A 13,358-nucleotide genomic window follows, 5' to 3' on the forward strand; every position below is an offset into this window, starting at 1 on the left:
CGTTGGTACCTACATGGACCACGACTTGAGGCTGGTCACCCTCTCCCTTCAGGACCCCAAAGATACGATCTGAGACATCACGGACCCTGGCACCTGGGAGGCAACACAACTATAAGTCTTGTTTGTTCCCAACAAACCTTTTATCTGACCTATTGAGTCCCCAGTGACTAACACTCTCCTCCTTTCCCTCCTTCCCTTCTGTGCAACAGGGACAGGCTCTGTGCCAGAGACCTGGGCCCCACTGCATATGCCTAGTAAGTCGACCCCTCAACAGTATCCAATAGGATATACATGTTTCTTCAGGGAAACTACCACAAGGGATCCTTCCACTGATTTTTTTCCTCCCCCTTTGAACAGTCACCCAGCTTTCTTCGTGCCTAGGAGTAACTACTCCCCTGTAACTCTTATCTATCACAGCCTCACGAATGATCTGAAATTCATCCAATCCCTGATCCAGTTCCTTAACATGGTTTTGGAGGAGCGAGAGTTGGGTGCACTTCTTGCAGATGTACTTGGATGGGACACTAATGGCGTCCCTCACCTCAAACATCATGCAGGAGGAACATTCCTCTCCCTGCACTGCCATCCCTGCTAGTCCCCTTATCACAAAGTAAAAAAGAAGAGACGTCTAGCTGATGTGTCCCTGGTCTTTAAGGTTAGAGGAGGTGGATGGGTGGGAGGCCCTACAAAGGTAGGGTCTTGGGTTAAGAAAACACTGACTTCTATAGCTGGAAAAAAAAGTCTGTCCTTTCCCAGAAACCTGTGCTGTCTGGTTTCAAACATAAAGGTTCAAGTCATTGACTCACCGCTCCCGGCAGGTCCCTGGTCCAAGCTCCCACCCTTCAAGCTGCTGCTGCTGAAAAACAGAAATTATGTCATATCTAAGCATTCTGTGTTCGAGGAAGAGAGACCCAGCCTGTCAGTCTTTTCCCGATCTGTAAATGCACACTTTTCCTGATCTCTGGAGTTTATTTACACACCCTTTTCAGAGCCTCTATAATCAATTTTATAATGCAGTGATCAGAACTGCACTCTCAACTCTTGTGGCCTAATTCTATTCCTCTCGAGGTAAAGCCCCAGTGATTGTATTTTTATGGCCCTGCTCAGCTGTGAACCAACTTTGCGACTGATATATTGGTTTTCCTAACAAGATTCTCACCTTCAAAATGTGACCTCCTATTCATTCTACAAAAACGCACGGCCTCATTTATTTTGCGTTGGGATTTCACTTGTTAAATATTTGCACATCTTAATCTAATACCAACCTAACCTAAACACCCCTCAACTTACTGTCATACATGTGCTTATCTTGCAGTCACTTAAATGTCCCTAATGTCTCTGACTCTGCTACCGCCGCTGGCAGTACGTTCCACACACCCACCACTTTCTGGCATCTCTCCTAAACCTTCCTCCAATCACCTTAAAATTATGGCCCCTCGTGATAGCTATGTCTGTCCTGGGGAAAAGTCTCTGACTATCTACACTATCTATGCCTTTCATTACCTTGTACACTCTATCAAGTCATAGAGTCATAGAGATGTACAACATGGAAACAGACCCTTCGGTCCAACCTGTCCATGCCGACCAGATATCCCAACCCAATCTAGTCCCACCTGCCAGCACCCAGCCCATATCCCTCCAAACCCTTCCTATTCAAACACCCATCCAAATGCCTCTTAAATGTTGCAGTTGTACCAGCCTCCACCACATCCTCTGGCAGCTCATTCCATACACGTACCACCCTCTGCGTGAAAAAGTTGCCCCTTACGTCTCTTTTATATCTTTCCCCTCTCACCTTAAACCTATGCCCTCTAGTTCTGGAGTCCCAATCTGAGGTAACCCTCTTCACTGTCCACTACACCTCCAATTTTGGTGTCATCTGCAAATTTACTAACTGTACCTATTTTTTCTTTTTTTTTCTTTTCTCAGAGTGAACAGAACCTCTGACATTCCTGTTTTATTTTTCTTTTTTTCAGAATCTCTGACACTCCTGTTTATATTTTTTTACTTTTGGTAGTGTTTATTTTTTTCCCCAGCACCCATGTTGTGTGTACTAACTGTACCTCTTATGCTCGCATCCAAATCATTTATGTAAATTGCAAAAAGTAGAGGACCCAGCACTGATCCTTGTGGCACTCCACTGGTCACAGGCCTCCAGTCTGAAAACCACCCCGCCACCACCACCCTCTGTCTTCAACTTTGAGCCAGTTCTGTATCCAAATGGCTAGTTCTCCCTGTATCCCATGAGATCTAACTTGCTAATCAGTCTCCCATGGGGAACCTTGTTGAATGCCTTACTTAAGTCCATATAGATCATATCTACTGCTCTGCCCTCATCAATCCTTTTTGTTACTTCTTCAAAAAACTCAATCAAGTTTGTGAGACATGATTTCCCACGCACAAAGCCATGTTGACTATTCCTAATCAGTCCTTGCCTTTCCAAATACATGTACATCCTCTCCCTCAGGATTCCCTCCAACAACTTGCCCACCACCGACATCAGGCTCACCGGTGTATAGTTCCCTGGCTTGTCCTTACCGCCCTTCTTAAACAGTGGCACCACATTTGCCAACCTCCAGTCTTCAAGTCACCTCTCTTCCTTCTTCCCTCCAGTGAAAAGCCCTAGCTCACTCAACCTCTCTTCACAAGACAAGCCCTCCAATCCAGGTAAATCTCCTCTACACCCTCTCTAAAACATCTACATCCTTCCTACAATGAGTCGACCAGAACTGGACACAATATTCTAAGTGTGGTCTAACCAGGGTTTATAGAGTTGTAGCAAAACCTTGCGGCCCTTAAACTCAATTCCCCTGTTAATGAAAGCCAAAACACCATACACCACCTTAACAACCCGATCAACTTGGGTGGCAACTTTGAGGGATTTATGTACATAGACCCGAAGACCCCACTGTTCTTCCACACTGCCAAGAATCCTGTCTTTAATCCTGTATTCAGCATTCAAATTCAACCTTCCAAAGTGAATCACTTCACATTTATCCAGGATGAACTCCATCTGCTACTTCTCAGCCCAGCTCTGCGTCCTGTCAATGTCTTGTTGTAGCCTGCAACAGCCCTCGACACTTAACAACACCATCGATCTTTGTGTCATTGGTAAACTTATTAACCAACCCTTCCACTTCTTCATCCAAGTCATTTATCCATCCACAACCGCTCGCTGTCTTCTTTCAGCCAGCCAATTCTGTATCCAGACAGCCAAATTTCCCTGTATCCCATACCTCCAAGTTTTCTGATTGAGCCTACCATGGGGAAATCCATGTACACCTTGTTTCCCCAACCTCAAGTAAGCTTTCTTCTTCCTCTTCTGATTCTGAAGTCCAATGGTTAATGTAAATTGTGAATAGCAGTGGTCCATGCATTGATCCTTGTGGAACACCAGTTCCCACTTATTGCCACTCTGAATAACTTTACTTGAAACGCATTGCTTTCTGTTTTGAAAGAAGCCAGCGATGTACAGTATTGTCACTTGTCTCCTGACTCCAGTTTCTTTGATATTTAGTTGTTTGCTAAGGGGCACGTAACCAAAATTCTTTTAAATTGCATTACCAATATCTGCTGTATTACCACTGCGGAAGTTCACTAAGGTCTGTCTATCAAAATCTTCCCTTTTGAAATTCAGGCTGACTATTTATATAATAAAAAATTCGCATTCTTGATGTTCTTCTAATCTTTTTAGTGAGAATTCTGTTATATTTCCCATCACTGATGTTAATCTGATGGGTCTGTAATTTTCTGGATACGTTCTGCCCCTTTCTCAAGTACAGACATGAAATTAGCTATCACTCTGGTACTACATAATTAATTTTGGTAGACTAGCAATGTCTATGCAATGTTCTCTGAACATTATTTAAAAATATATGGATACAATCCATTTTGATCACAAGTGTTTAGTTTGTTTACTTTTATTTAATACATTCTTTGGTCATCTCTTTGTCACTACCTGTGATGTTATCCATTGGATCTCGTAATGGCCCCATTCCCATCACAACCTTTCCTTTTTTATGCTGATAAACCTGTAAAAAAAAAGATTTAACTGTTTTCCTATATGTTCCTTGTTGATTTAAGTTCAAGATTTCACTTTGTTGCCTAACCTTTTTTTTTGAGTACCATCCAATCTTGTTGTATATCCTTACCCTACACTTGGTCAATATATCTAATGGAAAAACCCTCTGATGTTCAGCTGAGTCTTTATTCATGGAGTCTTACTGGTGTTTAGGTTCTTTGCCTTTAGAAAGATATATTTTTCCATTACTTTATGGAACACCATTTAAATGTTTCCCATTTTATTATCTGTAGTAATATGCAAGAGGCACAGAATCCATTTAAGGTCAACAGAGGGCTCTTGGATGAATGATTGTATGGGTGAATGTAGACAAGAACATAGGAAGTAGGAACAGGAGTATCCCCAGCCATTTCATACGATCATGGCTGATCTTATTATGTCCTTAAGCTCATGTCCCAGCCTGCCTCTCAACCTAGGACTGTTGTAGACCAAAATCTGTCTAACTCAGCCTCGAGTGACTGAGCCTCCATTTATCTTGGGACACGAGAATTGAAGAAAAAAACTTCTCAACTCTGTCTTAAACCGGAGACCCCTAATTTTAAACTCTGCTTCTCAATGAGTTACATTGGGTTCCATCCAACCCCATCTTATTGTGACTTGGTGATCATTAAGAAACATTCACAGACTCAAACCAAGGCATAACCTACCAGACTCTACCCATCAGGTCCATAACCTACCAGACTCTACCCATCAGGTCCATAACCTACCAGACTCTACCCATCAGGTCCATAACCTACCAGACTCTACCTATCAAGTCCTACTTTTCTCTCCCTTCCTGTGAAGAAGAGGTTGTCGTGGAGCCCACAATCAACTCATCTCCATGTTAAGTTGGAAGTTAGACAATAAGGAACAGAAGTGATGAACAGTGCTTCTCCCTTTGTCAGCACTAGGCAGGGTTGGATAATTCAGCACCTTGCAGTTCACTCTTTTATTACTCAAACGTTTCCTTCACTGCTTTACTGTTGTAAATGTTTATTGTCAGTAATTTAAATCGCAGTTGGGGCACCTTTTAAAGATACATTTTCTGTTTTCTCATGATGATTGAGTCTAGTGCGTTGTAGATATCCTAGTGTTGGAAAGTACATCTTGTTTCATTAGAGGATTTACCAGCATATACAGTACATTGAACATTATAGCTCAGTACAGTCCCTTTGACCCTCGATGTTGTGCTGACCTGAGGAACCAATCTGAAGTCTATCTATCCTACACTATTCCATCTTCATCCATATGTTTATCCAATCCCATTTAAATGCCCTTAAAATTGGTGAGTCTATTACACCCCTACTACTCTCTGAGTAAAGAAACTACCTCTGACATCTGTCCTATATCTATCACCCCTCAATTTACAGCTATGTCCCCTTGTGATAGCCTTCACCGTCCAAGGAAAAAAAACTTGCACTGTCCACCCTATCTAACCCTCTGATTATATGTCTCAATTAAATCACCTCTCAACCTCCTCTCTAACAAAACAGCCTCAAGTCCCTCATCCTTTCCTCATAAGATCTTCCCTCCAGACCAGGCACCACCGTAGTAAATCTCCTCTGAACCCTTTCCAAAGCTTCCACTTCCATCCTTTAATGAGGTGACCAGAACTGTACGCAATACTCCAAGTGTGACCGCACCAGAGTTTTGTACAGCTGCAGCATGACCTTAAGGCTCTGAAACTCAATCCCTCTACCAATAAAAGCTAACACACTGTATGCCTTCTTAACAACCCTATTAACTTGGGTGGTAACTTTCACGGATCTATGTACATGGACACTGAGATCTCTCTGCTCTTCTACACTACCAAGAATCTTACCATTAGCCCAGCACTCCTTATTCATGTTGCTCCTTCCACTTTTAATACATTTCATTGAACAAAAGCTCTTTAACATGCAAAAAAATTCATTTTACAAATTGTCAAATATGAAAAATGTCTCTAAAATTGAGAAATTGGATATGCATCTATAATTTATCAAGGCTTAGGCAGTTCCGGTAATTCAACCTCTCCTTTTGTTATGCATTTTCTGGAAAATAATGCCAATGTTGTCACAGTAACTGATCCAGCCCTCAACTATGCTGTTGATGTACTGGAAGATTCTGCAGGTGGTGCTCAGATTGCCTAACGCATCTGAAATTCAAGTAAAATTATTTGGGTAGGCTTGTCCCCATCCAGACCAGTTTCCCAGAAACTGCCTGCCAACAATCAGTGGGGTCAGTAGGCCACATTCACTCAGTCCAGACTTTACCAGGCAGAATCTTGAAGTGAAACATTCACCAAAGGCATGTAACGCTATGCAGGCTGACATGATGGTTAGATGTAGCAACAGCTGGAGGCTGTTTTTAGTGCACCGTTAATATATTAAAACATTCCACAGCTCTTTGCAGGGGCAGTGATCAACTCCAATTTGACACCAAGCTTCATGCAATGTTAAATGGGGCACATATCTAAAAGGTAAGGTATGGTGGCTGGAGGCCACTGGATGTGGGACTGTCCCGGGGCAAACAATTTCTTCAGAATGGTCCCAGCTGACTGAATCACTTCACCAACTGAAGCCCGAACTGGAAGCTGCCCATGTCGTTGTTTACTGCTGCTATCCTGCACTAAATCAGTGAAGTGGGTGAGGCTGTGTGAAGCCACTGTATAACTGGAGGAAGAGCACCTCATCTTCTGCCTCGGGACCCTCCAACCACACAGCATCAACGTTGACTTCACCAGTTTCCTTGCCTCCCCTCCCCCCACCTTATCTCAATTCCAACCTTCCAACTTGGCACCAACCTCTTGAACTGATGTTTCGGGCTACCCCCCCAGGTAGCCACGTCCTCCCTCCTCATTCCTGAAGAAGGCCTTATGCCCAAAACGTCGATTCTCCTTCTCCTTTGATGCTGCCTGACCTGCTGCGCTTTTCCAGCAAAACATTTTTAAGCTCTGATCCCCAGCATCTGCAGTCCTCACTTCCTCCTGTAATGTTCTATACCCTCAGTGTGGGGGAAGAGGAGAGTTGAATGTGTACAATTGCACTGATTATACTGGGTATTGGAGTCAAGACTATTTGTAATCCTTTGGTTGGTGCCAGTGAGGACAGACTGTGGGTTTTTGGTTTAGAAAATATGCTCACTCCAAAAGAGTGAGCATATTAAAGGAGGGAGACAATTGGAAGATGGAATGATATGCTGTAGGTCAGGAGTTGAGATACTAGGGCCCAAGCAACTGACAACACAGCACATAGTGGTGAGGTTATTACAATGGGGAATGTTCAAGGAGGCAGCTGTTTCTTTGGAGTTGGAGGCACTTAGAGGTAATCAAGGCGATGGAGAGATTTGGAAACCCACAATGATACCATTACAATTGATGTGATGCTTAAATCAGGTGTGAACATAGTTCAGCTAGCAGAAGGGTTAGGGTTGATTGGGAGTTGATGTGGGTTCAGACAGGTAGCAGAGTTTTCAATGTTTTCAAGTTCCTGGAAGGCCAGATTGTTTTGGAGGTGGACAGGATCTCCAACTGTCAATTCAATGGATCCTGCTCCTGAACCTGTAACCTGCCATTTTCACCAGGTCAGAAATCATAACACCAGGATAATCCAAAAGGACTATTAGAAAAAGCAAGCTTTCGAAGCTTCGTTCCTCCTTCAGACTCTCTACCACCTAAAGGAGCAAGGTGCGGGACTCACTGGGGCCTAAAGGAAGAGTGAGGCTTCAAAAGCTTGTGTTTTAAAATAAACTTGTTGGACTATAACCTGGCATTGCATGACGTTTGACTTTGTATGACCCAGTCCAACACCAGCACTTTCACATGATTTTCACCAGGATGAGTGGAGATGAGGGGGTTAGCAGGTTGCAGTTTAAACACCCATGGTCCACAGAGGTAGTTGACATATACCATTTTCATTTCTGGAGTGTACAAAACACGACTTGTGGGCTTCAGACATTTTTACAGAAAGCTTAAGGCTGCGGTTTCACTGTGAGAGGTAGGGTAGGTTTTTGGAGAGGTAAAGTTCAGGGAGCCCTTTGGGAAAGGTCAAATGCCATATTTGTTAAAAGCAGTCAGTTTCCTTGGTGTTACAAGGCAGATTCCATAACAGTTCTATCAATACATAGAACACAGAACTGTACAGCCAGGAATGAACCATTGGGCTGAACATGATGCCAAATTAAACTAATCCCTTCTACATGTCCTTAGAACACAGAACATTACAGCACAGTACAGGCCCATCGGCTCTCGACGTTGTGCCGACCTGTGGAACCAATCTGAAGTCTATCTATCCTACACTATTCCATTTTCATCCATATGTTTATCCAATGGCCATTTAAATGTCCATAAAGTTGGTGAGTCTACTACTGTTGCAGACAGTGCGTTTCACGTTCTGAGTAAAGAAACTACCTCCGACATCGGTCCTCTATCACCCCTCAATTTACAGCAATGTCCCTTTGTGTTAGCCTTCACCATCCAAGGAAAAAGACTCTTATTATCTAATTATCTTATGTTTCAATTAAGTCACCTCTCAACCTTCTCTGCAACAGCCTCAAACCCCTCAGCCTTTCCTTATGAGACCTTCCCTCCATAGCAGGCAATGTCCTGGTAAATCTCCTCTGAACCCTTACCAAAACTCCCACATCCTTCCTATAAGGCAGTGACCAGAACTATACACAATATTCCAAATGCGGCCACTCCAGAGTTTTGTACAGCTGCAACATGACCCCGTGGCTCTGAAACTCAATCCTTCTACCAATAAAAGCTAACACACCGTATGCCTTTTTAACAACCCTATCAAACTGGGAGACAACTTTCAGGGATCTTTTTACATGGACACAGAGATCTCTCTGCTCATCTACATGACCAAGAATCTTACCATTAGTCTAGTACTCTTTATTCCTGTTGCTCCTTCCAAACTGAATCACCTCACACTTTTCTGCATTAAACTCCATTTGCCATCTCAGCCCAGATCTGCAGCTATTTCCCTCTGTAACCTGCAACATCCTTTGGCATTATCCACAACTCCACCAACCTTTGTGTCATCTGTAAATTTACAAACCCATCCTTCTACACCTTCATCCAGGTCATTTATAAAAATGACAAACAGCAGTGGCCCCAAACCAGACCCTTTCGGTACATCGTTAGTAATTGAACTCCAGGATGAATATTTCCCATCAACCACCACCCTCTGTCTTCTTTCAACTAGCCAATGTCTGATCCAAACCACTAAATCATCTGCAATCCCATGCCTCCGTATTTTGTGCAACAGCCTACCATTGGGAACCTTATCAATGCCTTACTGAAATCCACATACACCATATCAACCACTATACCCTCATCCACCTGTTTGGTCACCATCTCAAAAAACTCAATAAGGTTTGTGAGGTATTATCTACCCTTCAGAAAACCATGTTGACTATCCCTAATCAACTTATTCCTCTCTAGATGATTGTAAATCTTATCTCTTATAACCTTTTCCAGCACTTTATCCACAACCAATGTAAGGCTCACTGGACTATAATTACCAGGGTTGTCTCTACTCCCCTTGAACAAAAGGACAATATTTACTATCTTCTCATCTTCTGGGCTGCACAATGGCAAACAGAATTTTAATTCTAAAAAGTACATTTTGGGAGGACTAACAAGACAAGCGAGTATACAAGGAATAGCAGGATCTGGGTAGAGGATCAGAAGAACCTTGGTTTGCATGTTCACATAACCCTGAAGGTCACAGGACAAGTGGAGAAGGTGTGGCACTGGAAAAGCACAGCAGGTCAGGCAGCTTCTGAGGAGCAGAAGAGTCGACATTTCGGATACAAGTCCTTCATTAGAAATAAAGGCCCCTCATTCCTGATGAAGGGCTTTTGTCTGAAATGTCTAATCTCCTGCTCCTCAGATGCTGCCTGACCTGCTGTGCTTTTCCAGCAGCACACTTTTTAGACTCTAATCTCCAGCATCTGCAGTCCTCAGTTTCTCCAAGTGGATAAGGTGGTCAAGCCAGTCTGTGGGATACTTGCCTTTATTAGCAGAGACATTGAATACATTTGAACACAGGATATTAGTAAATAATCATGTTCTAGGCAGAAACAACTGCACGAAATGAGATATTATCAGCCAGTCTAACAGCTTAACTTTCTTTTAACACTGCTTGCTCACTGCACCCTCTTCCCAAATGGAACTGCTAAAGAGCCTAACTTTCGAGATCCAACACTTTCCCACGGGATAGAAAAGAGAGTTTTTCACTCCCACCGGGTGAAGACCATAAGAAATAGGAGCAGAACTAGGCCATTTAGCCCAATCAAGTCTCTGCTGCACCATTTGATCATGACTAATACGGAGTTCTCAACCTCCTTATCCTGCCTTCTTGATTAAGAGTAACTCTTAATTCCCCTTACCATTAAGAAAAACCTACCTAGCTCAGTCTTAAACACACTCAATGACTTGGGAGCTTTGGATCTCTCCTAACACTGATGAACCTCAGTTCGCAAACCACTTTAGCACAGACAACACAGAAAAGGCTTCAGGGTGGCTGACTGAGGGAGACTGGAGCTGGGCTGACTGTACTGGGAGAACTACAATCCTAAAGGAGCTGATGTAGCATTAACAGAGGAATGGCCTTGAGAAAGTCTTCATGAATCCAAGCAGCAAACAAAAGCCAAGTCAGATTAAGGAAAAAAATTAATATTTTTAATTTGACAAATACTTTATATTTTGAATTTACAGGTTAGAAGTACAAAAGCTAGCTTTACTGAATCAGTAGTGGTTACAAAACAATTTCTATTGAAGTTGTGGATCTAATAGAATATCCAACTGTGCATCAAACACAGACCAAACACTGGAGAGGAAGCAATGACTGCCCACAAGGTAAAGTTTGTTAAATGTAGGACCAGACCAAATCCAGCCCTGCACCTACAGTGAGGGATAGACTTGAATCTCTAGCACCAAATTCAAACCAAAGCATTAGCAATTCCACAAGTTGCCTGAATAATGGCTGAGTTAAGGAGGGTTTGGAGTTTTAAACTGGGCATCTATTCTCTATTATCACCAACTCAAAACCGTCTCCAAGTAGTATAACTGTTTAACTGATCAAGTGCAGTTGGCTCCTAAAGACAACATTTGTGACAAGTTTAGAATGTATATTTATGGCGTGATTTGTGGAATTGTATGTTAGTTCAATTCTTCTTCCAGCAGAGATTATTAAGCATCATGAAGTATTGAGATAAAATGAATCTTTGCAAAGACTTTATCATCCTCTCCTAGCACAAGTGTTTAGTATGTAACTAAGTTGGTTGTAATGATGTGATGACACCATAGTTGGTATGGGGTGTAGTGGGGGTGGGTGGAGTGCACAAAGCCTGGAACACCAACAGGGCCAAGGGGTTCAACAGGCAAAGAGTCGAGCAGTTCTCTAGCCAGAGATTTCAATCCAGGATGCTCTTTTGCAAGTCCCGTTACATGGACAGTTGGAGAAGCTTGACTATTCTCAGTGGGGGGGACAAAAGATGGAGGGGAGATTTGACAGAGCTATACACAACACAAAAAACAGAAATGGCTGCAGAAACTCAACAGCTCCAGCAGGACCTGTGAAAACAGAATTAATGCTATAAGTTCAGTGACCCTTCTTCAGAACTAAAACAGCTGGGAAGGTGGGGCGGGGGGGGGGTGGTGGTGGTGGAGGAAGGGTGTGAAAGATAGCCCTCAGGGATACAAAACAATTGGTAGACAAAGGGATTGTCAATAAGCCAAAGAAGAAGCTACACAGGTGACAATGGGGGCTATGAGTAAGTGAAAATGGTTGGCTGTGCTGAAAGCTGGTGTCGAGAGTGTGGTGCTGGGAAAGCACAGCAGGTCAGGCAGCATCAGAGGAGCAGGGGATGCAATGTTTCGGGCAGGAGCCCTTCATCAGGAATGAAGCTGAAAGATACCCATTTCATGGCTGTAGCTGCAGGGGAAGATAATAGATAAGGGGTATTCACCCTGTGGGATTATTAAAATTCGATGTTGAGGAAAACCTTGTTAGCTATCAATTCTGACTCAAAATACTCACTCCTGCTTTCTCCCCACAGATGCTGCCAGACCTAGTCAGTTTTTCCAAGAGTTTGTTTTTTTTTCAGATCTCTAGGTTGTTTTATTTTATTGTATACACAATACAAGCCTGGACTGAGAGAGAAGCTGGTCCTATTGGTATAAAGATCAAACATCAGAGGACCCACAGTAAAGATAATTGGCAAAATGAATAGGGACATTAGGAATTGTTTCTCATGCAATAACTGACTAGCACCTGGAAGGCATTGCCTGTGCACTTGGTGGAGGGAGGGCCAATTGCAACTTTCAAAATGAAATTGGATAATTAACTGCAAAGGGAAAACAAAATGCAGCTCAAAGCAGAAAAGACATGAATTGCTCTTTCATAGAGTCAGCAACAACAGGATAGATTGAATGGCCTCATGCTGTAACAATTTGATGACTCCATGAATGAATCAACACATTGTAACCCTAGAAGCCTTGTGGCCATCCCTGCTAACAACACGAACAGACAGAGAGGGGAAATCCCTCCAATAAATACAAACTAAATGAAAATGCTGCAAATGTTTAGATGAAACAGCATCTATCGAGAGAGAAACTGACTTCATGTTTCAGATTGATGACCTTTCATTACAGTCTCCAGAGAGGGCTTGTTTATTCTCTGAACGGATTACATTTCTATTTTGAAATTATTCTCCTAAGTTTTAATGGGTCAGAGCAGGATGGGATATGGCCTTTCTTCTTGCATCAGTGATGAATCCTGGACTAGACATGGGAGTGACACAATGGAAAGATTGTTGGAATGAAAAGCAACTGCTTCCAATGGAGAAACTGAAGCTTTGTAACACTCGAAGCCTTTAGTGCGTGTGTTTGGAATAGAATATTCCATGTCTTCTATTTTAAGCATGATTTGGAGATGCTGGTGTTGGACTGGGGTGTACAAAGTTAAAAATCACACAACACCAGCTTATAGTCCAACGGGCTTAATTGGAAGCACACTAGCTTTCGAAGTGCCGCTCCTTCATCAGGTGATTGTGGAGGACACAATTGTAAGGCACAGAATTTATAGCAAAAGTTTACAGTGTGATGTAACTGAAATTATATATTGAAAAATACCTTGATTGTCTGTTGAGTCTTTGAGTATTCGAACAGATGAAAGACTCAACAGACAATCAAGGTATTTTTCAATATATAATTTCAGTTACATCACACTGTAAACTTTTGCTATAAATTCTGTGCCTTACAATTGTGTCCTCCACAACCACCTGATGAAGGAGCGGCACTTCGAAAGCT

This window comes from Chiloscyllium punctatum, chromosome 24, assembly GCF_047496795.1.
Source record: "Chiloscyllium punctatum isolate Juve2018m chromosome 24, sChiPun1.3, whole genome shotgun sequence".
Classification (NCBI taxonomy): domain Eukaryota; kingdom Metazoa; phylum Chordata; class Chondrichthyes; order Orectolobiformes; family Hemiscylliidae; genus Chiloscyllium; species Chiloscyllium punctatum.